General features: G+C 46.9%; 1 pseudogene; it reads right to left on the reverse strand.

Annotated features, from left to right (window-relative positions):
• Positions 1–9065: 9065 nt before the first annotated feature.
• Positions 9066–11455, reverse strand: LOC122447297 (annotated as a pseudogene).
• Between the last annotated feature and the right edge of the window lie 13036 nt (positions 11456–24491).

The following is a 24491-nucleotide window of genomic DNA, read 5'->3' on the forward strand; positions in this document are numbered from 1 at the left end:
TTTTGGAAAAATTATGTTATTAACTTTTAACATTGTGGTAAGTAAACATATAACATAAAAGATGCTATTTAACCATTTTTAGGTGTACAATTCAGTGAGCGGCTTTAAATGCATTCACAATGTTTACAACCAGCACCGTTATCTATTTCCAGGTCATTTCCATCACCCCAAACAGACTGTGCGACCTTTAAACACCAACTCCCAGCTCCCTGCACCTGGCCCCTGGCAGCCAGCCTGCGCTTTCAGTCTCTGCGACGCTGCCTGCTGCAGGGTCAGTGTAAGTGGACTCGTGCAGGATAGTCTTCTTGTGTCTGGGTGGTCTCACTGGGCCTGTCCTCTAGCCTCCTCCCTCTGCAGGGTTGGCTGCCCATTGCTCTGTGCACGTGCCCCAGTATACTCCGCTCAGTGCACGTGCTCGGGTATACCCGCATCGGTAGTGGACACTCGGCTTGTTCCCACCGCTGTCATGGCGAAGGATGCTGTTGCAGACAGTCACATACAAGCATCTTCTGAGCTCCGGTTTTCCATTCTTTTAGGTATATCCCTGGGCATGGGGTCGCTGGAGCACGTGCTCAGCTTGTTTAACTTTCTGAAGAGCCACCGAGCAGTTTTCCACAGTGGCTGCATCATTTCACATTCACACCAACGGTATACAAGGGCTCCAACTTTTCCACATCCTAAAAAAAAATTATAACCATCCTAACGGGTGTGAGGTGATGTCTCATTGCAGTCTTTAAAAAAACTTTTTATTTTATATTGAGGTATAGCCAATTAACAATGTTATGATAGTTTCAAGTGAACATCGCAGGGACTCAACGATACATGTGAATGTATTCATTATCAACCCTAAACACCTGTTCCATCCAGGCTGACACATAACATTGAGCAGAGTTCTCTGTGCTATAAGTAGGTCCTTGTTGTTTATCCATTTTAAATATAGCAGTGTGTACATGTCCATCTCAAACTCCCTAACTGTCCCTCCTCGTTACCATCTTCCGCATCAGCAATCATAAATTATTCTCTAAGTCTGTGAATCTCTTTCTGTTTTGTAAATAAGTTCATCTGTATCTTTTCTTTTTAGAATCCACATATAAGGAATGTAATTCAATATTTCTTCTTCTCTGTTGGCTTACTTCACTCAGTATGACACTCTCTAGGTTCACTGCGGTTTTGATTTATGTTTCTTTAACAACTGGTGATGTTGAGCACCTTTTCATGCGTAATACCTACTGAGCATTTGTATATCTTTGGAGATACATCTATTTGAGTTCTATGCCCATTTTCAATTTGGTTTTTCTTTCATTGTTGAGTCATAGAACTTCTTTATATATTCTGTATTTTTAAGCCCTTGAAAGAAAGTGTTAGTCGCTCAGTCATGTCCAACTCTTTGCAACCCCATAGACTATAGCCTGCTAGGCTCTTCTGTCCATGTGATTTCCCAGGCAGGAATACTGGAGTGGGTTACCATTCCCTTCTCCAGGGGATCTTCCTGACCCAGGGATCAAACCCAGATCTCCTACATTGCAGGCAGATTCTTTACTGCCTGAGCCATCAGGGAAGCCCCATTTAATCCCTTACTATATACACAATTTCCAAGTATTTTCTCCTATTCAGTAGGGTGTTTTTTGGGGTAACATCCTTTGATGTATTTTAGACCTTCACATGTCAGTCAGTAGCTCAGTAAATTCCTCCTCACTACCAGCCATAGCAGAGTGACTATGAAAGGAAATATAAGGTCATTGAGATTTGCCCGTTTCTGAAATTACTGATGGATTTCACAAATTCCTCAGTGCATAAGAAGTCTTGGAAGAATGGCTTACACTTCTTATCAGCCTGGCATCAGAATGAAGGGCCTGTCTTATGTCCCAGATCGACTTCTCAGCCTTCACTCCACTGAGTTCTCAAGCTAGGCTCATAGGGGCTCCATGACAAAGGGGGAACAGTTTTGATGCTTAAAAATGATCATTTAAAAGAAAAAAGTGTTTTTCATTCTTTTTCTTGCATTGTTTCCTCATGCTTTTTGCACCTAGACTCTACCGCCCACTTGCTGGTGGTTTTTGTTTTTAGGTTTAACCCTTGTTACTAAACCTAGTGTTTTTCTTTTCCTTTTATTCTCTCTCTTTTTTCCCCTCCCACTGGGATTTCCATTAAAACTTACAAAGGTGATACTACTTTAAAAGATATTCCTTAATATTAGAACTCAGAGGAGAAATCATTTTCAGGTGACTTCTGACTTTTGATTTTTTTTTTAAAAGGAGTTTGTAAACCACATTACTTGTTTTAATTCACACTGGGATAAACCTCAGTGAACCTCCCTCAGACTGAGGATCTGTTAATAATATGGTGTGTCCACTCTTTCACATGCCTTTATCCTTTACCATCAAATAAATCTTAGATATTTTCACATGGAGGAGTCAAAGGCCAAAATCCTTATATTGAAACTGCAGAGAATAAATCACTGGAATAACTTCCTGGTAGGAGTCAAATGGCTAACTGGAACAGAGATAAACCTGGATTTAAGATGCCTCTCCTGTCATCACACCCTGCCCAGATTATTATAGTAATTAAGCCACAAATAGACTAGCACGGAAGCCTATCTCCGCCAACATCAAGACTAACTTCATCCCCAAGTCTGCAGCCAGGCAACAGGATCGGGGCTGAGGGGTGGGGGTGGGAGCTCTCCGGACATAGGAGGAGGGGCAATGACGATGAGATGTTCTTGCCTGCAAGCTGGTCCCCAGGCACCAACCACCGCCGACCGTTCAGCCCCCTCCACTGCTCTGTCCTCTCATAAGGAGGTGCTCGCACCACCCCTTCCTGACTTTGGGGCAGATCTGGGCAGAGACCCTGAAAAACAAAAGTAGGGCGGGAAGGAAGATTCGCCTTCATAAATCTGGCGTCTGGACCAGAGGCAGAACCTGACACTCTGAGCCTGTTCACCCAACCTCTGTCAGCAATAACTTCTGAAGCTGAATATTCCTCACCCTTTTTGGCCATGACTCACAGGAGGAAATTGGTTTTATATCATCTCACACCCACACACACACAAGTATCGAAAACAAAATCTGTACAAAGCAATACCTTGCAAAATGCCATGTGTTCTGATGTTTTATCTCTATTTTATTCTTATTATTTAGAAAATTCTGGGTGTGACCCATGAAATTGATTTCAAAGCCTGCAGATAGTCTGCAGAGGTTCATAAATCAGGAGGCTTCCCTCAGGGGGCAATGAATACAAGGACAACCCCCTCCCCCTCCCAGCTTCCTGCTTCAGTCTCCATCTTGGGCATTTTGGGAAACTCACATGACTTCCTAAATGAAGAACCATCGTCTCTGATAGGCTGCGGGTCGGAATGTAGTGTCCACTCACATGTGTCTGTGGAGGTGCCCCAGTCCCTCCAGCTCAGGACACGAAGCCTTTTCAGGACCTGGGGGACCGACAGGCCAGGAGCAGGTGCACAGACTCACAGTGAGACTGGCCATCAGGGGCGGCAGTGAGTGATGCACAGGGCACGAAGCTTGGCTGGTGTGGCCCTCTCACTCTGGGGCTTACATGTTTACAATAGACTTTATTCTGAGAGCAGTTTCAGGTTAGCAGCAAAGTTAGACAGAAGGTAGAGAGATTTTCCATGTACCCACCGCCCCCCACACAACAGCCCCCACCCCAATTATAGATGCCGCCCACCAGATGGTGCGTATGTTACAGCTGGTAAATCTACACTGACAGGTCATCATCACCCAAGTCCATTCGCTCATGGTATTGTGCATTCTGTGTATAATGTGCCCAGAGCTCTTCTAGTTACAATATTTAGGAAAGAAGGCCTAACATCCAGCAGAATCAAGAAACTGATCTTTTTACTTATAATTTATACCTCACGTATTTGTAAAAAAACATTTGGTGTAACTTAAAACATGAGGTCATAAAATAGTTGGACACAACTGAGCGACTAAACAACAAAACTTTAGAAAGCATGAGGAAAAGTGCATGCTGAGCCACTTAAGTCATGTCCAACTCTTTGTGACCCCATGGACTGTACCCACCAGGCTCCTCTGTCCATGGGATTCTCCAAGCAAGAATGCTGGAGTGGGTTTCCATGCCCTCCTCCAGAGGATATTCCCAACTCAGGCGTCACTTAAAGTTGAGATGACTGCTCTCTGGGGAAGCAAAGAGACCCACAGGGAGTTTTCCTTCTGTTTCTAAGCCGAGGACGGAGCTATTGGATGGTCTCCCCCCTTCCTTCCTAACTCTCCTGTCTCCCCATACCTGCTTCCTCATCCCACATGCTCTCCCTTGGAGCTTCTAGTCCACACCCAGAAAGCCCCCCTACTGGGGCACACTGTCACCTCCTCCCAAATCTGTCTCCGTCCAAGTGACACAGTCGGTACCCAGACAGACCCACCATCTCTTTGTGCGGCCCAAGGGGTGGGATGTCGCCTCCAACCACTGCTCATCCAGGCAGCTGAACCACACTGCCCTGATCTCCACATTGAATGAGTCACCCAGCTTTTTCCAGCAGCGCCCGCATGAGCAGGCATCCTCCTCCGCAGCTTCACTCTGCCCCAGGGCCTGCCCTCCTGGAACCTCCTCCAGCTTCCCGTCCTCCATCCTCCACACAGTTCCACGGGGGTTTCTTGAAAACTCATCTCTGAGCAACATGCACGGACCTAGAGATTGTCATACTGACTGAAGTAAGTCAGACAGAGAAGGAGAAATATCATATGATGTACCTTCGACGTGAAGTCTAAAAAGAGATGATAAAAGTGAACTTACAAAACAGAAAGACTCACAGAGAACAAGCTTATGGCTGGAACTGGGGAAGAAGAGGGGAAGAGAGAGTTAGGGAGTTTGGGATGGACGTGTAACGGTGCTATATTTAAAATGGAGAACTAACAAGGACCTCTCTGCACAGCACAGGGAACTCTGCTTAAGTTAAGTGGCTGCCTGGACTGAGGGGTGTTTGGGGAGAATGGACATGTGTATGTGCGGCTGAGTCCTTTCACTATTTACCTAAAACTCTCACAATATTGTTTATCAGCTGCTACACAATACAAAATAAAAGGTAAAAGTATGAAAAACAATGTCACTGATCACTATGATAAAATAACTCATCTCTGGGGGATCTCAGTGTCCGCAGGGTCTCAGGGTCCACAGACACCCTGTCTCACATACAGCCCTGGATGAAGGAGCTGCTCCACCCAATCGTGTTTTTGAGAGGATTCTGGTTTGATATTGTTAAAAATATTGATCATCTATTATGTCTTTCAAACAGAGAGCAGCTGCCAAAATTCACCCGTGATGGCCCAGGGTCAACACCGTGGGTTCCAGGGTCACACCGTGGGTTCCATCACCACCATGTTATAATGGAGGGGGCTTCTTAAAGCTCCTCAGGCCCCGAGGCTGCTGGCTTCAGTCGTATCCGACTCTTTGCAACTCCATGAACAGTAGCCCTGTAGGTTCCTCTGTCCATGGGGATTCTCCAGGCACGAATACTGGAATGGGTTGCCATTTCCTCCTGCAGGGGATCTTCCCCAACCAGGGACTGAACCCATGTCTCTTACGTGCCCTGCATTGGCAGGCAGGTTTTTTACCATTAGTGCCTTCTGGTTTGTATCACCTTCTAACACTGTTCTACATGTCAGGCACTAACCAGATTTTTATCACTGTTTCCCAGAGTCCCCAGGTGATCTGATAAAAGCAGCCATTAGACAGAAAACCTCCTCTCCACAGTGATACTGAAGCCTGTGCTACTTGCCCAGGACACACACTACGTGACAAGGGTGTTGCAGAAGGCTGGGTTCTATACGAGTCCGGCAGCTCCGTGAGCCGGGTAAGTTTTGGGTTCAGCCTGGACTTGGAAGCTGTTTCACCACTGAGTGAGTCACACACACACCCTCCTCTTGCAATACCCATATCTTCCCAATCACCATCTTCCCTAACCAGATCCTGTGAGTATTAACTTCTGAAACTCACGCAAGGATATTCTCTGCCATAAAACCCATCAAGGGGGCTAGAAAAATCAGTCAGTGTCAGAAGTCCCAGTGTTGGACAGACCCTCAGGGCTGAAGCAACCAGCCGTCATGAAGCAGATGGGGTCGACACACTCCAGTACACGTGTCTTTAAATTTTCTTCTCACCAGCATCTAGTCCACCCAGACAACAGCAGGATTCTTCCTGAAGAGATAGTTCCATTTGATGGAGAATATAAATAAGAAAATGTGGATAAGAACACAGAAGAGGAGACATCCACGTTCTTTATTTGAAGCTCTGCAGCCTGACAAATGCCTTAGGTCCTCTTTTGAGGAGAAAGTCCTTGTATGAGACCCCCGACTTACTGGAAGGGGACAGCCTGGTGCTGAAGAGCAAACGGGGGCTTTGGGGTCCACAGATCTGTTCAGAAACTGGCCTCTCCGAGCTCTGTGGCTGAGGCAGGTAATGTGACACCTCTGAGCCTTGGTTTCCCCATCTGTACAATGGGAATCCACCACCTAGCCCTGCAGGGTTATTTTGAGGATTTGAAGAAATGCTTGTGGTTCCCCAAGAACACCCTCTGGCACTAACAAGAGACATGTGTGTGATTTCGTCCTGTCTGGCTCAGAGCCATTGGGAAAGCAGAGCCCCCACTCCAGGTCCCTCTCTGGACCTCCTTCTGCCAGAGGAGGTCCCAGGCCATCTCCCGCCCCTGGAAACTGTCCTGAAAACCACTGGGTATGTGAGTGGGCTGCCCCCACCGACCAGCAAAAATGTGATAGGAGCCTTCTCTCTTGGTTCACCCCACAGGCTAATCCAAAATAGCAAGATGTGTGCTGCTCAGTTGCTTAGTTGTGTCCGACTCTTGGCAACCACCAGGCCCCTCTGTCCATGGGGATTCTCCAGGCAAGAACATTGGAGTGGGTTTTCATGCCCACCTCCAGGGGATCTTCCCAACCCAGGGATCGAACCCTGCTCTCGAACCTGGGTCTCCTGCATTGCAGGTGGATTCTTTACCATCTGAGCCACCAGGGAAGCCCTATAGCAAGATGGAAATACACTGGAAGGGCCAGCACCGGAGGTCACACCACAGCTGCCTGTGAGATGGGGGCCTTGACTGCCAGCGAGATGGCAGCTCCCCACCCACCTCCAGAGTTCTGAGCACGTGAATGAGGAGATCTGGCTGAAAGAGGACCACAATGGCTGGTGTGTGGAGCAGGGAGGCAACCTAGACCCCTTCGGGCAGATGGGCGATGAAATGGTGAAGCCTGGACCATGAGGAGGCCAGAGCAGAGGCTGGTTCTCCCTGACGAGTGTGTTTGGTGTCAAAGAGAAAGAAAAAGTCCAGACCAGCTGAGAAAAGCAGCCCCTGGCCCCACCCCAGCTCATCTCCCACCTGGGAAAGCACCCAGCCCCTGCCCCAGAGATAAGACGCAGGGCATGGTGGGGGGTGCTGGGGCAGGAGATGAGCAGCAGCCACTTGCAGGAGCTTCTCGGGGAGAGAGTGTTCCAAGGAAGCAGAGAGAAGTGGCACCGTGTCTAGACAATGCCTGACTGGCAGCTCTCTGCGGATGGATGCGCAGGAGGGCCCGGGCGCGGCCTCCATCAGGGCGATCATGGGCACTTGTGCTGCCACAGGAAGCCTGTCACCCACAAGCCATCACCTCTCCATGTTCCCCTCGGCCTCAAGGGCTTGAGGAACCAGTTCGTTCATCTTTGTTTCATCAGTCCAGGCACAGAACCCCCAACAGTTCAATCAGTGTTTCCTGAAGAGAACGGAGCTTCATTTTGGTGCAGTATTCAGCTACGTGAAGAATAATGCTCATTTGGCCACCACGCTGAACACTCAGGACAGGCTCATTCCTTTAGCTGACCTGTGATGGGAGCTGAAACAGTTAATTGTTTCTATAATTCTCAGTGAAATGAATTCCCCTGTGGCTGTCTGTATGAGATCGCTTTTTCTAAATGGTCAAAACTGATCTTAAACTGGGCTGAGCATCACAGGATTTTAGTTCTGGTATCCTAAGTGAAAATCGCTCAGTTGTGTCCAATTCTTTTTGATCCCATGGACTAAAAACTCCATGGAATTCTCCAGGCCAGAATACTGGAGTGGGTAGCCTTTCCCTTCTCCAGGGGATCTTTCCAACCCAGGAATCGAACTGGGGTATCCTGCATTGCAGTTGGATTCTTTACCAACTGAGCTATCGGGGAAGCTAAGTTTTTTTTTTTTTTTAATTTACAACTTAGTGTTATTATTTTATTATAATCAAGTTGACAATACAAATAGCTTACTTTAATATAATACGTAACCAGTACTTGGACACATTTTAATTCACCCACTGTTAAACACAAATATTTTCTTTTGAACTCTGCCCAATAAGCTTTTGTTTCACATCTAAAGCAAATCTTATCAAGAGCTTCACACCCTATCTTCAAAATATAGTCATGATTCCACATATAGGTGTTAATGTACAAAATTTGTTTTTCTCTTTCTTACTTCACGCTGTATGACAGTCTCTAGGTCCATCCACGTCTCTGTGCTGTGCTTAGTTGCTCAGTCGTGTCCAACTCCTTGTGACCCCGTGGACTGCAGCTCTCCAGACTTCTCTGTCCATGCGGATTCTCCAGGCAAGAATACTGGAGTGGTTTCCATGCCCCCTTTCAGGGGATCTTCCCAACCCAGGGATTGAACCCAGGTCTCCCACATTACAGGCAGATTCTTTACCATCTGAGGCACTAGAGAATCTCTGTCTCTGCAAATGGCAAAATTTCATTCCTTGTTATGGCTGAGTAATATTCCATGTGTATTAATGTGCCACATCTTTTTTATCCATTCCTCTGTTGATGGACACTTAGGTTGCTTCCTTGTTCTGGCTACTGTAAATAGTGCTGCAATAAACACTGAGGTGCATGTATGTTTTAGAATCACGGTTTTCTCCATGTATATGCCCAGGAGTAGGATTGCTGGGTCACATGGAATCTAGAAAAATGGTAGTTGTCGCTGTTTAGTCGCTCAGTTGTGTCTGACTCTTTGCAACCCATCGACTGCAGCACGCCAGGCCTCCCTGTCCTTCACCATCTCCCAGAAATTGCTCAGATCCATGTCCATTGAGTCAGTGATGCCATCCAATCATCTCTGTCATCCCCTTCTCTTCCTGCCTTCAATCTTTCCCAGCATCAAGGTCTTTTCTAACAAGTCAGCTCTTTGCATTGGGTATCCAAAAATATTGGTAGAGATGAACCTATATAAATCTTTTCTGTCAAAGAGCTCAATATTAAGTACTCTACACCAGATTTTTGTTCTCTGTTTTCTTCTCCTCTTAGGTGCAGTGAACTCTGTTTCACTAAAACTTTTGTTCTCCTCATCCTCTTCTGTAACCACAGGCGTACTCAGACTTAAAGATTTCTCTTCCTTATGTATATTCTGCGTGTCACCTCTGGCTCTGAAAGACACTTCACTTTCTGCTGGTTTCAACATTTCTTTGTTTCTTCTTTTCCTAGTTGCTTTGGTTTGTACTTGACCGGGTGTAGAATCAGAGTCAGAAGTCAATTTTGACCTGACGGTGCCTTCTTGACTTTGATGCCTAAACAACAACTGAAAAGGCCTTTGATTTTCTTTTCACTAATGATGCTGCCCTTTCACATCTCTGTGATTGTTGTAAATTTCTCTCACTCTTTTCTTCTCCATCTTTAACTTTCAGTTTTAAGGGTGGATTCTTTCTGTCTTTGTGCCACTGCTGATGCTCCAAAGCCATGTTCTTGATATTATATTAAAAAAAAAAATCATCCTTTATCAAGTTGAGGGATTTTTCCAGATTGGACCTGTCAGCTGAAATTACATGTTTCATTCTCTGATAATGGTCATGAACATTCATCATTTCCTCTAATACATCAGAAGTGATAAGTTTCATTACACAATCATTTGGGTCCTTAAATTCTTCAGTAATTTTAGCTCGTTGAATTTTTGTCTTCATTCTGTATGACAGCAATTTAGGCATTGCTGTAAAGTGAAATGCTCTGTCTAGTTGTAGCTTCCTAAAAATATAAGCTGCCTCAAAATGCTGCACATTTATCAAATCTTGCTGAAATTTAAAAATTTCATTCCAATCCTTCAGGGCAACTCTAATCTTTTGTTTTAGTTGACACAATTAGGTGTTATATAACAGATATAAAATACCAGTTCTGATCTGGAAGGTGTATGGAGGTAAAAAATATCACCAAGCCAAAGCCAAACCTTCTTTTGCAGAAGTGCTCTTTTCTAAATTTCTCATTCTACCACGGAAGATGGTTCCAAACTTCAAACTCCTCCAGAGCTCAAAGAAGTCCTCAAAGCGCATGCTATCCATCTCCCGGAAGCAGCTGAGCAATGCCTCGAAGTCATCCTTCAAGCCTGCAGGAGCCCCTATGTCTGCAAAGGAAGCATGCCATGCTCAGTTCAGCTGCCGGCAGTAGCCGAGGAGAAAGCTAAGTATTTAGTAATTAATACCATTGGTATTAATCAGAAGGGAAGTATGGAAAATAAACTATTAAGTAATAATAAAAAGGAAGAGAGATTCTTCCCGCTATCATTGTCATTGTTTTGTAAGTAGTGAGTTTCCATCAAGACAAGGAGTAAATTATAATCAAAGTCATTTCCTGTCTAGAGAGTCTTCATTGACTTGTCTCATCTCACTTGTGACATTTGTTCTGTCCATCTCAATTCTTCAGTCTGCTTTTTTTTTTTTTTCCTTTTTCTTTGCCATGTCACACATCTTTTGGGATCTTAATTCCCTGACCAGGGATGAAACCCGTGCCCTCAGCAGCGGAAGCGCACAGTCCTAAACCCTAGGCCACCAGGGTAGTCCCCACAATCTGTCTTCAAAACAAGAAATCAATAACCTCTAACCAGGAGGAGTAACCCACCACCCCTGCCACAATTTAGGGGGTCTCCTGTTTTGTCTCACTATTCAGTGTCATCACTTTCCTTCAGCCTAACGATATTGAAAAAAAGGGGGAATATGGCAGATTGAACGTATGTTTTGTCTCCTCTCCTCCCCAAGCCCATTCAAATGACCACAGAGTTATATTTTTAAAGGTCTAATTCCCCAAGGATAAAGATCATCTGGAAAGACAGTAGCAGATGAGACTGAATCCACAAAATGTGGGAATGAAAATTGGACAGGTGAGTGGCCAGAGGAGGACTGAGGCAGGGGGACTCCAGGAAGAATGACGTGAAGAAGGAAGTGGGACTGGTGGATATGATTACTACCTGGGAGATTCACCCCGGAGGAGGAGAAAGCCACTGGCCCGCACAGCCTCCTCGTCACCCACCCAGCCAGCGGCGGAAGAGCTGACCTCGGCTCCTCTGACCTTACTGTCAGACCTGCTCCACCTCCGGAGTCTTCCTGCCGGGGTGCCTCTCCCGAGGCTTGCAGGCAGCTCGCACCCGTGGAACCTGCTCTTCCTCCTCATCCAGAGCTCCTGCTCCCAAACCTGTCCGGTCCTCCATCCCATCACCCTCCCCTGGAGGCCATCGCCTGCTGCTCCTCTCGTTTGGAATGAGACACTGTGGTTAAAGACGTGATGAATTCATCATCACTTGGCACAGTACTAAATTATAATACTAATTCCAAACCTGATTTTGGAATCAAGGTGGCATTATTTCTGTTATTTAGAAGTCTCACCATTTTGTGCTGCACAATGAACACTATAAATAAGTAAAAATGACCAGTCTCAGTGAAAAGATTATTGATTGCTAACATAATTATCCATGGAGCAGGGTTCTCACTGCAGAACTCTGAGGGAGGAGAGGATGTGCCTGTCACCTGATGAGGGAGTTTCAGGACTTGGCTGAAAGCACCTTCCCAGAATGACCCTCCAGAGAGTACTGTCCTAACAAACAGGAGTTTCTAGAACATGGCTGAAACTCAAGCAAGTGTGACAAGAGTGGATTCTGACTGTGAATAGCATCAAATGCAAGAGAAAAGGGCCTAATTAAAGAAAGCCCCAGTGGAAAAGAGTTCTTGGGGGAGCTGGCAAATCGGCCTGGACGTGGGCTGCATTGCTATTTGGTATAAGGTTGCGATGCTCCCAGCTTTTATTTTTTTAAGCAGTAGAATTCCTTCTTCAAATTGAAACGAAAGCAGAGCTCTGACTAAAACTGAGGTCAGGGGTCTGGAGCCCCACTACCCAGTCCCACTGACTTTGGCAGTGGTGCCAAGCCCATCTCTAGAACTAGAAAGATGGGCCCCTCTCCTGACCCAACTCCTCTGGCTCCTGTCACCATGTACGGTGATATTTGCTAAAACACTTGTCCTGGAATATCTGAGCATTCTGAGTGTGTGTAGGGTTGCAATAGCTAACAAATATGGAATCTGTTTTTTTTTTTTCTAAGAAGCTTTCTCAAATTCTTACATTTCAAAGTGACTACATGCTGTCCCTTTTGTTTTTTCTCAACTCTAGCAACCAGATACCCAGTCTTAGGAGAATCCAGGTCATCCTCTTTAGCATCTCTCTTAGTTACTTATCTATGAATCAAATAATAAGTAATTAGATGTTCTATATTCATATACATTCATATTTAATAGGCAGTTGGGAAACAAATTGGAATAGGCATAATCTCTGCCCTCGAGATACTTGAAATCTAACAGAGATTAAAACTGATAAGGGTAGGGAATTCCCTGGCGATCCAGTGGTTTGGACTCTGAGTTCTCACTGCAAAGGGACTGGGTTCAATCCCCGATTAGGGAACTAAGATCCCACAGGCTGTGCCACCAAAAATCCAAAAAACAATTGAGAGATTAGAAATATGCACAGAAATTATGGAAGCCCAGAGAAAAGTGTTAGTCGCTCAGTCATGTCCAACTCTTTGCCACCCCATGGACTGTAGCCCACTAGGCTCCTCAGTCCTTGGGATTCTCCAGGCACGAATACTGGAGTGGGCTGCCATTTCCTTCTCCAGGGGATCTTCTTGACCCAGGAATCTTCCTGACCCGTGTCTCCCAGCAAAAGAGGCACACAGGTATAGAACAGTCTTTTGGATTCTGTGGGAGAGGGCGAGGGTGGGATGATTTGGGAGAATGGCATTGAAACATGTATATTATCATATGTGAAACGAATCGCTGGTCCAGGTTTGATGCATGATACAGGGTGCTTGGGGCTGGTGCACTGGGATGACCCAGAAGGATGGGATGGGGAGGGAGGTGGGAGGGGTGTTCAGGATGGGGAACACATGTACACCCATGGCAGATTCATGTCAATGTATGGCAAAACCACTACAATATTATAAAGTAATCAGCCTCCAATTTGAATAAATAAATTTATATTAAAAAAAAAAACCCGTGTCTCCTGCGTTGCAGGGGGATTCTTCACTGTCTGAGCCAGAAAGTACGTGAACCAGATGACAATGAGAGAGGTCAAAGGATACTTTCCAGAGAAATGACATAGGACCATGTTTTGAACAAAAAAAAAACAAGATTAAGATAGAAACAAATGATTTGCTAAAGTGATGGGCAAAGTCCAGATTGTGAAAAACTTTGTGCTTTTCCTCTCATACAGATAAAACCCCAGTCATGGGGAACAGACGAGTGGTTGCTAAGATGAGAGTGGGGAGGCTGCTGAGGCAGCAGAGGAGTTACGGCACGGGGGTGCAGGACTGCTCTGCATCCTGGGGTGGAGGTCACACTGACCTGTCCCTGCACCAACATTCACAGGCCCACGTGTGTGCTAAGTTGCTTCAGTAGTGTCTAACTCCTTGTGACCCCATGGATTGTAGCCTGCCGGGCTCCTCTGTTCATGGGGATTCACCAAGCAAGAACACTAGAGTGGGTTCCATGCTCTCCTCCAGGGGATCTTCCTGACCCGGAGATGGAACCCATGTCTCTTACATCTCCTGTATTGACAGGCGGGTTCTTTACCTCTGAACCACCTGGGAAGACAAGGAGAGCCACCAAAGATCATATATTTCTCTTGATCAAAAATAAATAACTATCTCAAAAATCACGACTCACTGTCTCAAGGTCACCCACTCAGTGCATTGGGGGAAGAAATAAGTCTTCATCAGTGGGTTTTTTTTCTTCCCTATAGTTATTTGTAAGTTTTCTAAAATATTTATCTGTAAAAAGTACAATATCTGCAAAGTGCAACAAAGTGGAAGGCAATAAAATGAGCCATGCCTGTGTTTTTAAAATATTTTGAAATGTGCTAACATTATAATGTTAAATTAAAAAGGCAATAATAAAGAGCTAGACAGGGTAAGTCCCGACACGCAGAGAAAACAGAGTGGGGGAAAGACAGCAGGATGCCAACATGGGCCAAAGCAAGGGCAGCATACCTCACAGGGCTGCACTCGATCAACGGCTCCTAAGAGGAGAAGAAGATGGCAAAGAAGCAGAATCCAAGGAGAACTCTCCACCATGTTGCAAGTGCACCTGCTGCCACTGTTTGCCCCGGGTGAGTCACTAACCTCTGCAAACCTCAGTGTTCTCATATGTATAACAGGGAATGACTCCTTTGTTGTAAGGATTAACTGAGAGGGCATGTGTACAGCCATCTATGATGTCTTACACAATCATGGTTCTAAATGATGCATTTAAATAATAAATGATACTAGTTCTTGACGTTTATTGAATGCTTCTCCAGGTTCAGACACTGTGATTTGCGTGTTATTTAATTTAATCTTCAAACCACCCATGGGGTTAGGAATGATTCTTTCCGTTTTACAGAAATTGAAGGGCAGAGCAGTTAAAGGAACTTGACCACAACAAAATACATCAGAAAAGCGATGAGAGACCAAGGAGGATGCAGACCACATCACGCTGAGACCTTGACAGCCCACGAAGACCCACTGAACCAGGACTGACACCGGGCTGGAGGCTCAGATCTGCCCCAAGGTTGGTCCAGACCCACTTCTCCTGTAGCTTCTGGTCTAAAATGAAGGGACTCAAGGGGTTCCCTGGTGGCTCAGATATTAAAGAATCCGCCTACAAGGAGACCTGGGTTCGATCTCTGGGTCAGAGAGATCCCTTGGAGGAGGGCAAGGAAACCCACTCTAGTATTCTTGCCTGGAGAATCCCATGGACAGAGGAACCTGGAGGGATATAATCCATGGGGTTGTAAAGAGTCAGACAAGACTGGGCGACTAAGCACAGCACATAAGCCCCAACGGGTGTGAGCTGGTGCCCCCCATCTCCGTGTGTGTGTGAGTGTCTGCGTGTGAGTGTGTTGTGTGTGAGTGTGTTGTGTGTGTGTGTGAGTGAGTGGGACATATGGACCTCACTAGGGTGTTGCAAGTGCCACCTGCCCCCGCTGTGTGCCCTGGGTGAGTCACTAACCTTGGCAAACCTCAGTGTTCTCATATGTAAAACAGGGAATGACTCTTTTGCCATAAGGATTAATTGAGAGGGCATACATACAGCAATCTATGATGTCTTACACAATTGTGGCTTCCTCAGGAGGATCCTGGTTATTCTTGACGCTTTGCATTCCCATATACATTTTAGAACCAGCCTTTCAATTTCCATGAAAAACTGTGCTGGGCTTGCATTGTGTTCCTCTGGGGAGAACTGAAACCTTTATCATATTGTGTTTTCTGCTCAAGAACGTGGGATATTCTTCTTAGATCTCGTTTTCACCTCCTTTCAGGAATGTTTAAAGGGTCTTGAACACCTCTTGCTGTACCCATTCCCAGAACAGTCAATTGTCCTTGTTTATGGATTTTGCAGTTTGCAAGCTTGCCTAGTTGCTAAAATTTCTAACTCCAAAATCAATGCTTGTGGCAAAAAATTTGAGTCACCTAATGCACATTTCTGGCTGAGGTCAGACAAGGTTGGGTGCTGCGTTCTTGTTCCTGCTCTTGTACTGTAGCAAGTATCCTTTCCAAAGTCTATTTAGAGTCACATTTTTACATTTCTGGTTAATTCTTTTTGAGGGGAGGAGTAATTTTGCTTTTAAAATGGTCCCAAAATGTAAGGTTAAATCGATGTACGATGTCCTAAGTAAAAGCTATGATGTATCTTAGGGAGAAAAACGTGTCAGGTATGATTTGCTCAGGCTGCGGTTACAGTGCTGTTGACTGTGAGTGAACAGTATATTGCTGAATATACATGAATTAGGTGTCTTTAAACAAACACACATAAAGCAAGCTTACGTAGTGATCCCTGATAGACTATGGCTCTGAGGTTTAATTAACTAACACCCAGGGAAAATGTGCAAGAAAAAAAAGATAACAGATTTGATCCCCAAGGGTAAGAGCAAAAGGTGCTTAATCCCAGTGGCCTCTGAGAATTTTTGTTTTTGCTTTTTTTTTTTTGGTCTGTGTGCGTGGTGAAAAAAAAAACCACGCGAAACAAAATTGACCATCTTCATCATTTTTAAGTATATAGTTCAGTGGTGTTAATATGCAGTTGGTGCTCATATCTATGGGTTCCCCATCATTGAATTTGACCAACTGAATCATAACTACCCCCACAAAATTCCAGAAAGTTCCAAAAAGCGAAACTTGAATTTCCTGTGCTCCAGCAACTGTCCACACAGCGTGTACATTGTATTAAGCTTGTAAGTAATGCAGAGATGACTCCAGTGTGCAGGCGTGTATGCCGGGGTTGTGTGCAAACACTACACCGTTCACTTACTTTTTGCTGCCCTCCCTGGGTCTTTGTTGCTGCATTCAGCTTTCTCTAGTCATGGTGAGTGGGGCCATTCTGCACCACCCACACTTCGCAGCTCCCCTAACTGTCTACACTCCACCTCTGACCACATCCCTCTCCTCCCTGTGTGTCCACTGCTCTGCTGCATACCCCTCCCTTCAGGGGCCCCGCTGCCCTCCCTCGTCTCCCCAGCCCAGATCCCAAGAAGTCCCGTTTCTGCGGCTCTCTCAGCAGCACCAGCCCCGCTCCGCCCCGTGGAGGTGGTCCCCGCACCTCCAGTCTGAGCTCAGGTGGCCTTAGTCTGATTCGTCATCTCCCTTTTCTCATCCCGCCATGGGTTGCCGAGGGTCACAGGAGGAGAGGTACACGCAGTCCCACAGATTAAGGAACCGAGCTAAAGGTCCCCAGCAGCCCTTACTTAGGGAGGGCTCCCTCTCCACTCTCCCCCTGAACCATCACGACTCTCCTCAGGCCCGTGACCCCCGGCCTCCCTTGCCCAGCAGCTGCCTGTGCCCCCTGCTACCCAGCCTGACAGCCAAAGGGGCTGGTGACAGAGATGCCCTCGTGCCTGCAGCGGGCAGACATGCTCCAGGAGCCCTCTGTCCTCCCAGGACCCACCCCCTACCTCCCCTCCTTGGATCAGCGCACTTCCTTCTCTGTGGCTACATGGCCTCCTAGGAGCGGCGGCCTAGACAGGTGGGCGCCTGGGGCTCAGGATGGGGCCTGCCCCTCGCCTCCTGGCCTGGGCGACCGTGTCCTCCTTTGCGGCTGGTTCCCTGTCCTTCCGAGTCTGTGAGGGTCCAGGCCTGGCCCTGCCACTGACTTCCCACCAGTGACCCACAAGCCTGGGCCGCACTTTTCTTCTCTTCATTGTTTAAAAAAGCTGCATAGCCAGCATGTGGATTCATCTCGGTGAAACTCAACCAGGGAGGAGCGCATGTGGTGAAGAGTACCCCACTCACCACAACTAGAGAGAGCCCCCATGCACCTTCTGGGGTTCCCACCTCAGGGCACTGCAGAGCACATGTGGGCCCTGGGAACAGACTTCGTGAAAGTGGAGAGACCAGGCTTGCCAGCTGCAGACCCCTCACGTGTTTAACGAGCCAAGTCTCTCAGCATCCAGACCTGGTCATTCCATGTTCCTACTAGAAGAAAGGTTTTCCTTTAACAAAAACATTAGATGCAGAAAAGCAATAATCTACCTTTGAAACTTAAAGTGTAATCAGTGATTCACAGAGCTCACAAAATGGAGCAAAAAACAGATCCTCTGTAATAAATTAATCACATTCATTAAACAAAAATCTAAAATAACTTGCAGTACATAAAATTCCAAGAAATAAATTGAAGAAATGGTTACAGCAATTAATAAAAATCACCTATTGTTGTCCCAGTTTCATATCCATCTTGCTAATTGATTCTCCACCCTGAAAAAAAAGACCATGTCTCATTCCTTTATATGAAGTTGTGTAAACTCATCTCTAGGAGTACGAACTCCAGGTGTCGGGAGCTGGGCCTGCCCCAGCTCCATAAGCGGCTGTGGCCGTGGCCGTGGGGCCTGGTGCAGGGCAGCTGGCATGGGCAGGCATCCAGCGGACTCTGTCAGGTGGACATTCCACTTCCGAGCTGCCCATGAGGCACCTCTGGCTATGTGGGGGATCAGGCCTCGCCGAATGGTCGGCGGGGCCGAGAACTGGGTTTCTGTTTTATTTTATTTTACAGATTTAAATGTAACTCAACCACCATGGCCAGTGGCTCCTGAATTGGGATGAGCAGCCCTGATGGCTGTTTCCTGCAGAAAAGCTGGTCTCCTCACCATGCAGATGCGGAATGGCAAGCTCAGGCAAGGAGCCGGCCTGCAAGTCCTCCTTTTCCCTCCCCAACCAGCGTTCATACTGCAGGTCCCCGGAAATGCTGCTGACTCAGAGCTTCTCTAAGCAAAACAGTCATCAGAGAGGTCAGAAAAGTGCAAAAGAGGAAAAGATCTGTGATAAATACAAGACTGTATTTATCAACAATCAAATGCGATCACACGTCCTCTTAAAGACACAGTTTAGAGTTCTTATGTGTGAGAATGACAGCTTTTTTCATCCAACTATCCATGGAATGGAAGCTAAACCAGGAGAATCCATAGGTGTGGGTCTCACCAGGAAGACTATGCAATAAATATCGTGGTTAAAAATGTCGACTTAGTTGGAATTTTTTAAAAGATATTTTTGATGTGGATCATTTTTTTAAGTCTTTATTGAATCTGTTACAATGTTGCTTCTTTTTTAAAACTTATTTTTTGCTCAAGTATAATTGCTTTATAGTATTGTGTCAGTCTCTGCCAAACATCAGCATGAAGTTGCTTCTGTTTTATGTTTTGATTTTTCAGCCACAAAGCATATGGGACCTTAGTTCCCTGACCAGGAATTGAACCTGTACCTCCAGCATTGGAAGGCAAAGTCTTAACCACTGGACCACCAGGGTAGTCCCTGAAAGTTTTTTAAAAAGTAGTGGCTCCCTAACTTTTGGGTCATGTGACCTTGGGCAGGTTGTTGAGCCTCTGATCCTCACTTTATCTGTAAAGTGGGAATCAGGATATACTTCACAATGTTATGCTAAGTCGCTTAAGTTGTGTGCCTCTGTGCGACCCCATGGACTGTAGCCCACCAGGCTCCTCTGTCCATGGGATTCTTTAGGCAAGAATACTGGAGTGGGTTGCCAGGCCTTCCTCCAGGGGATCTTCCTGGCCCACGATTGAAGCTGAGTTTTTCACGTCTCCTGCATTGGCAGATGGATTCTTTATCACTAGCGCCACCTGGGAATCCCCATTTCGTAAGATTGTTAGCGTTAGTCGCACAGTCGGGTCCAACTTTTTGCGACCTCATGGACTGTAGCCTACCAGGCTCCTTGGTTCATGGGATTTTCCAGGCAAGTGTACTGGAGTGGGTTGCCATTTCTTTCTCTAGGGGGATCTTCCCAACCCAGGGATCGAACCCAGGTCTCTCACATTGTAGGCAGATGCTTTACCGTCTGAGCCACCAGGGGACTACTGAGGGTTAAATAAGACAAAGATGAACAAGGCTTCAGCCCAAACATGGCAGACATTGGATAAATGTCAGGTGTCATCGACTTGTTACCCCCTCTTCCCCACGTAGCAAGGACTGCAGCTCCCACGGCAGGTTCATGCTTCTCCACTGGTCTTCATAGTGCAGGTGATCTCCCATTGATGGACTTGAGCTCCTCAACCTTGGCACAAAGCTGAAGACCATGCGGCCTGGTCCCCAGCAGCCCCCAGTGGGCACCAGAGGGTCATGAATCGCCGGGAAGCAGGTGCAAGGTCAAAGGGGGAAGGGGGCGTAAGCTCTACACAATGAAAACAGGAACCAGCCCCTGGACGACCCCACCAGACCCCTGAAAACTAAACTGGATAAAAGGGGACCCCCAAAATGTTCAGTTTTAATTGGAGTCCCTCTTTCAAGAAGAGACACGTACCAATGGTCCCACAATCCAGTGAAGGCTGTGCTTGCCATTTAAGACGCATCCTCCCCAGCACCAACCATAGCAGAGTTGTGGGTCACTCTGTGTGTGTTTGTGGGTTACTCCGTGTGTGTGTTTGTGGGTCACGTGTGTGTGTTTGGGTTGGGAGTTTGTTTTGGAGAGAGACAGCTTTCGCTTGTTTGATTTTTGTAGAATAATAAATAACAGTTGGCAAGAAATTCTGCCAGGATGCGGCCACAGTGGTCAAGTTCCCAAACAATCTTCAGTGGTCCTCGACAACCAAAAGCAGAAAGGACCTTCCCTGGGGAAAGACGAGGAAATACAGCGGACACCAGCAAGCCTCTACGTTTTGGCAGAAGTCCAGTGTCAAAGAAGCCTCCTTGCTCGGCCTACATCTGCCAATTGGTCATTCGTGATTCAGGTTAAAAACAAAACAGAAGTGAGCATTGTTCTGATCCTTGCCCTGATGACATCCCAAGAAAACTTGAGAGCTGGCAGGAGAGAAGAGCAGATAATGGTCAATGCTGTCACTTGACTTTAAAAAGCACGGATTTTTTCTTTTAAAGGAACATCTTCAGTTTCCAAGACTGTACACGACTTCTCACTGCAGCTCAAAATTTTCCACTGGGCTCCCTCCTGGTGATTTTGGACGCACGCAGCAGTAAGTGGCAGCTTGCAGCTAGCAACAGCAAGCAGTAGCTAGAAGCAGGGTCTTAGTCTCCCAGACCAGGAGTCCTAACCACTGGACCACAGGTGCCAGCAGTTAGGGCTAAGGTCCCTAGTCTTGCCTGCCTAGTCAAGAATGAACTCAGTCAAAGAGGCAGAAGGTACAAAGTAATAAGTTTATTGGAAAGAAAAGTACTTGCCGAAAGACGCATGGGTGAGTTCAGGGAGAGAGTCGTGCATTTGGGAAGTTTAAATCCTGTATAAATTGTCAGTTTTCTGGGTCTGTGTCTTCCCTCAGACCAATCACCTTGCTTTGTCCCCACTGTCTCAGGACCCTTCCCTGGGATGCACACACACACCCTCGCCATGATGGATCTTGAAGTGAAGGCTTCTGGGAGGAGAAAGACTCATTATGGCCTGGAATTATCCTCTGACTTTTGACTCCAAGGAGCCTTTCTAGGCATGTGCCATGTCTCCCTTACCAGACAGGATTTTTTTCCTTTCTTTGTCCTTGCCATGATTACTCCCCTGGAGGTGTTTAACAAGAGACAAAGATTGGCTATTTACCTGTTTTTATTGGCTATTATTTCCTCAACTGGAGCCCATCTACCTCTTATCTCAGGGAATGCAAAGAGGAGGCTGGTTGATTGTAAATTTCCAACCTGGAGCCCATCTATCTCCTCCCTCACTGGGAACTGACAGGGCCCAGCACAGATGCAGCAGGATCTGCTGGCCACTAGGCAGGCCCGGCCACAGAGGCCAGGGGGTCGGCTCTGTCCTGGGACCACCTGCCACTCCCCTAGAAGAAGGACCATCCGTTCCCGCTTTGCCTGTAAACAGTGTTCCTCAGATCGGCATTCGAGGTCTATTGCAGTCACGGTTGATTTTTCTAGACTGAAAAGAATTATACTTTATTAAGGGCTTTGCTTGGCCTTCCCAGGTGGTGCAGTGGTAGAGAACCTGCCTGCCAATGCAGGAGACACAAGAGACATGGGTTTGATCCCTGAGTCAAGAAGATCCCCTGGAAGAGGAAATGGCAACCCACTCTAATATTCTTGCCTGGGAATCCTCATGGACAGAGGAGCCGGGCGGGTACAGTCCATGGGGTCGCAAAGAGCCAGACAAGCCTGAGCACACACGCACACACACACACATACACACAAGGGCTTTGTTCATCTGTGATAAATCATTGAAACCTCCAAATAGCACTTTGAAGACGTTTCTCTCAGCCCAGCAGCCTTTCTCAGGAGGGTCATGGGCTGAGGTCAGAGGGCATGGGGGAGGGGCTGCCCGCACCTGCCGGGACCCTGATCGTCGCCCTCCTCCTCAGCTTGTCTCCCACCCACACACCCTCTCCACCCGCCACTTCTCCACATCTCTGTCACCGTCACCTGCAGCCGTGACTCACTACCTGGAACCACACTCCCCTTCTCTTCACCACCCGCCTGTCCTCACCTCTTCCCCAAAGCCCATCCAAGTCGCTCCATGGCCCTGGATCTAGTCTGTCTGTTTGGAGATGCTGGGGTATTGGCTGGTGGAGCAGACAGTCCAATTCAGACTTGATCTCCAGGCTCTGATCATCAATCGTCATTTAAGCCCAGGCTCCAGTTGCATCACCTCCCAGAGGCCCCAAGTGTCCATGTTCCCAGGCGGCCTCATTCCCGCCCCCCACGAACACTCGGGGTCATGGCCCAAAGGACAGAGTCCTGACACACATGTGCCTAACTGAGAGCTCAGCTCCTCACCCACCCTCAAGTCCAGTTCTGTGACGGAGAACAAAGCAAGCAGGACAGGGGTGACAGCAGACAGGTCAGGGTGAGGAGCCCCCCGACCCCGTTCTCAAGAACCTGCTGGAGGACGCACTCCAGCAAAATGAGGGGGTGAAGCAAAGAAGATACGAGATAAGACTCCAGGAAGCATGAGCCCAATATAGCGGGGGCAGTGGGCAGACCTGCAGGACTGTCCAGATGGGGGTGGGAGCAAGGAGCCAATGGAGCAGAGGGGTCAGAACCACATCCGCTCCAGTGGCTATTCCTGAGCGTGTGACAGGCGCGTGGAAGAGCAGGGAAAACTGAACAATAGACACACAGAGAACCGAGCGAAAGGAAGTGCAGGCCCTGTAGCTTTGAGGGTGGGTGGTGGCAGGAGAAGGACTGTAAACAGCAAACTCCGTCCAGAAGTGATTTCCTCTGTAGTTAACATAACATAAAGAACCAGCTTTGTTGTCTTGTTGTTTTTGTTTTTGCCAAGAGGCCTGTGGGATCTTAGTCCCTTGATCAGGGATGGAACCCTAGCCTCCCTGCAGTGGAAGCACGTAGCCTTCACCACTGAATTTCCAGGGAAGTCCCTGTGGAACCAGTATTTATTTTACCAAAATATGAGATGTGGATTTGTTATGAGGATGGAGGAAGGGGCGGGTGCTGGGTGGAAGCCGCCGGTGTAAGGAGAAGCCAGCCCTCCAAATATTACAGAAGCAGGCAGAAGACCCAGATCAGGAAACAGCAGAAGAAGCATATTGTTTAGAGATCAGAGCAGGGGTGGGAGTGAGGAAGGGGGGGTCACTGTCAGAAACGAGGGCTTTGCTTGCTGTCAAGGCATAGTGCTGCCATGAGTAGAGGGTCGGGCAGAAGACTGAGCTATTTCCTTGAAAGCCTTTTAGTTCCACTTGAGACCTTTTAGTACACTTATTATTTGGATAAAATTTTCAAAATAGTACTTTGGTCAGTATTTAGTTAAGCATTGTGAAATACACTTAAACTCTGTATTTTACAAATTTAAATAATGGATGTAGATTTGCTAGGACACTCGGCAAGGGTCTGGTCCCAAATGAGAAAGACCTGGGAAGCAGGACCTCCCAGGCACACAGTCCCGCCCACCATAGCTCCCAAGGCGCAAGGAGTAGGGTCACTGCTGATGGCGTCTGACTTAACTGGTTTGAAACACAAGACTTCTGACAACTACACCTTTAACCTGTTTTCGTGATGGAGAGGAATTTCAATTCGGTTCAGTTCAGTCGCTCAGTTGTGTCCGACTCTGCGACCCCATGGACTGCAGCACACCAGGCTTCCCTGTCCATCACCAACTCCGAGACCTTACTCAAACTCATGTCCATCGAGTTGGTGATGCCATCCACCCATCTCATCCTCTGTCATCTCCTTCTCCTGCCTTCAATCTTTTCCAGCATCAGGATCTTTTCCAATCAGTCGGTTCTTCCTATCGGGTGGCCAAAGGTTCATCTTCAGCATCAGTCCTTCCAATGAATATTCAGGACTGATTTCCTTTAGGATGGACTGATTGGATCTCCTTGCTGTCCAAGGGACTCTCAAGAGTCTTCTCCAACACCACAGTTCAAAAGCATCAATTCTTCGGTGCTCAGCTTTCTTTATAGTCCAACTCTCACATCCATATATGACTACTGGAAAAACCATAGCTTTGACTAGATGGACCTTTGTTGGTAAAGTAAATGTCTCTGTTTTTATTATTTATTCTTTCATTTTTTTTATTAGTTGGATGGCTATTACTTTACAAATATTGTTTAGGTGGATTTTGTCCATACATTGACATGAATCAGCCATGGATTTACATGTATTCCCCATCCTGATCCCCCCTCCCACCTCCCTCTCTACCCGATCCCTCTGGGTCTTCCCAGTGCACCAGGCCTGAGCACTTGTCTCATGCATCCAACCTGGGCTGGTGATCTGTTTCAACATAGATAATATACATGTTTCCATGCTGTTCTCTCAAAACATC

Source organism: Cervus canadensis, chromosome 9, assembly GCF_019320065.1.
Source record: "Cervus canadensis isolate Bull #8, Minnesota chromosome 9, ASM1932006v1, whole genome shotgun sequence".
NCBI lineage: Eukaryota > Metazoa > Chordata > Mammalia > Artiodactyla > Cervidae > Cervus > Cervus canadensis.